The following is a 2,329-nucleotide window of genomic DNA, read 5'->3' on the forward strand; positions in this document are numbered from 1 at the left end:
ACGACTTATTACACAGAGGTCATCCGCCAACATTATTACACTCTGCTAGAGTGATGGAGGAACCCATGTGGGTCTAGTTACAAGATCCAGGAGGAAGAGCAGAAAAAAGGACGAGATAATAAAAGATTTATTGTTACTTTTACACCTAATCCCAATATGAATGTAATCAGTGATAAAAAGGAATTGGCATTTGTTAGGAGACAAAGATTTAGCCCTAGTAGCAAAGAACAACCCCTTGATTGCTTATAGTGGAAGTTGTGACTTAGATAACTTATCGGGACAAGAAAGATTTCAGGATAAGAAAAATTGTGACGGAGTCAGCTTCTGCTGTGTCGATTTCTAGAGTGGACCCTCTGGGTCATGGCACCCACCCACCAAGGGCGAGCTGACCTTGTGAGGAACCACCCCCTATACAGGGAGTGTCAGGAGCAAGACCAAGGGGGTGAGCCACCATGACTGCTGGAACCAGACGGCCGGCTCAAGAAAGACACGAGTGTGAGTGTCTGGCAACAGGGAACGTGCAGGATACAAGACAAGACAAAGCATGGCCTCAGGGTATCTTCATTAAAGCGTGGTCTCAGGGTATCTTCATTAAAGCGTGGTCTCAGGGTAACATCAGGTGCAAGACATAATTACAAGGACAAAGTGATACACAGCAAGGTGCGTGCAAGGACACGCCAAGGTCCAAGGCATGATACGTTCTAGGTGGCACGCCAGGGTTCCGGCAAGGGCTAGATGGCATTGGAGCCCGGACATCTGGCAATGATCGACAGGCTGCAGACATCAGCTCCGGACATCAGGCTGCAGTCATCAGGCTTCGGACCTCTGGCAGCAATCGGCAGGCTCCGGGCATCTGGCAGGCAAGCCAGGGTTCAGACAAGGAGGCACGCCAGAGTTCAAGACATGGTGCATGCTAGGAGACACGCCAAGGTCCAAGGCAGGGTGCATGCTAGGGGGCACACCAGGGTGCAAAACAGTGTGTGCTAGGGGGAACACCAGGGTCCAAGTCAGGGTGCGTTCTAAGAGACACACCAGGGTTCAGGCTAGGGCAAGGGCCTGCGCATGCTAGGAGGCACACCAGGGTTCAGCCTAGCCTGTGTGTGCTAGAGGGCATGCCAGGGTACAGGCTAGGGCCTGTGTGTGCTAGAGGGCATGTCAGGGTACTGGCTAGTGCCTGTGCATGCTAGAGGGCACGCCAGGGTACAGGCTAGGGCCTGTGCATGCTAGAGGGCACACAATGGTACAGGCTAGGGCCTGTGCATGCTAAGAGGCATACAATGCACAGTGCAGGGACAGCGTGAGTGCAAGGAAGCAGAGCATGGCTGGGGCACTGGCTAGCTGGTCGGGCTGAGGCTCAACAGGCGGACACAGCTAAGTCACTGGCCGACGAGCATGGCTGAGGCACAAGCAGGCGGGCACGGCTAATGCGGGCATGGCTGAGGCACAAACAGGTGGGCGAGGGAAGGCCAGGCGCGTGCAAAGGGCACGCGGAGAAACAAGGCAAGGCAAGGCTAGGCAAAGTACAGGACAAGGAGTGGAACATAGGCAGAAGCACAGAGCCAGGTACAAGAAAGAGAAGCAGAGCGTATGCTAGAGCCCAGAGCAGGGTCAGAGACATAGAGGAGAGTACAGATGGGTAGCGGAACGTATGCCAGAGCACAGAGCCGGGTATATGGCAAAGAATGGAGTATAAGGCAAGACTTGTGCTAAAGGAGCACGGAAAGGCAGAATACAAAGAAAAGGCTTAAAGCAGAGTACATGGCCAAAGCAGGTACAGACCGCACAACGAGGCACAGTACGGAAACAGGCTTGTGCAAGAGAGCACGATAGGGCAGAGCAAAGGAAGGAAGCCTAGCTTGTGCAAAAGGAGCACAATAAGACAGAAGATAGGAAAGCCAGGCAAAGACAGGGGACATAGGAAGTACTACAAGGCTAAGAATAGCAAAGACAAAACATGGCACAAAAGACAACACAAGACATGGCACAGGACAATAGACATAAGCACAGAGCGTGTGCAGAGATGCACAACAGGGCAGAGTGCAGGGGTACAGAATACAGAGAGCAGCCGAGCAGACCAAACAGCCTAGCAGGGAAGCAACACGATACTCAGGCCCCGACCATAGGAATGGGTGGTCTGATATAGGGCATTAGCACCTGAACTTCCGGGTCAGGACCAGGGGATGACTTCCGGGTCGAGTCCTCCAGGATCATAGAGAGGATCACTGGATTCGGTCCTCCAGGACCATAGAGAGGACCACGGCAGGCAGAGCACAGACGGGCACGCACACAACAACGGCATGCAGCCATGAGGTACGCGTGCACACTAGCG

The 2,329-nt window shown here is 53.4% G+C and overlaps 1 protein-coding gene across 1 annotated transcript in view; it reads left to right on the forward strand.

The window, feature by feature from the left end:
* Window positions 1-2,329, forward strand: part of LOC141047103 (uncharacterized) — a 93,866-nt gene that overhangs the window by 63,509 nt on the left and 28,028 nt on the right. The window lies entirely within an intron of this gene.

The sequence above is a fragment of the Dendrobates tinctorius genome, unplaced genomic scaffold (genome assembly GCF_039654945.1).
Source record: "Dendrobates tinctorius isolate UK_male_01 unplaced genomic scaffold, ASM3965494v1 ptg000126l, whole genome shotgun sequence".
NCBI classification, from domain to species: domain Eukaryota; kingdom Metazoa; phylum Chordata; class Amphibia; order Anura; family Dendrobatidae; genus Dendrobates; species Dendrobates tinctorius.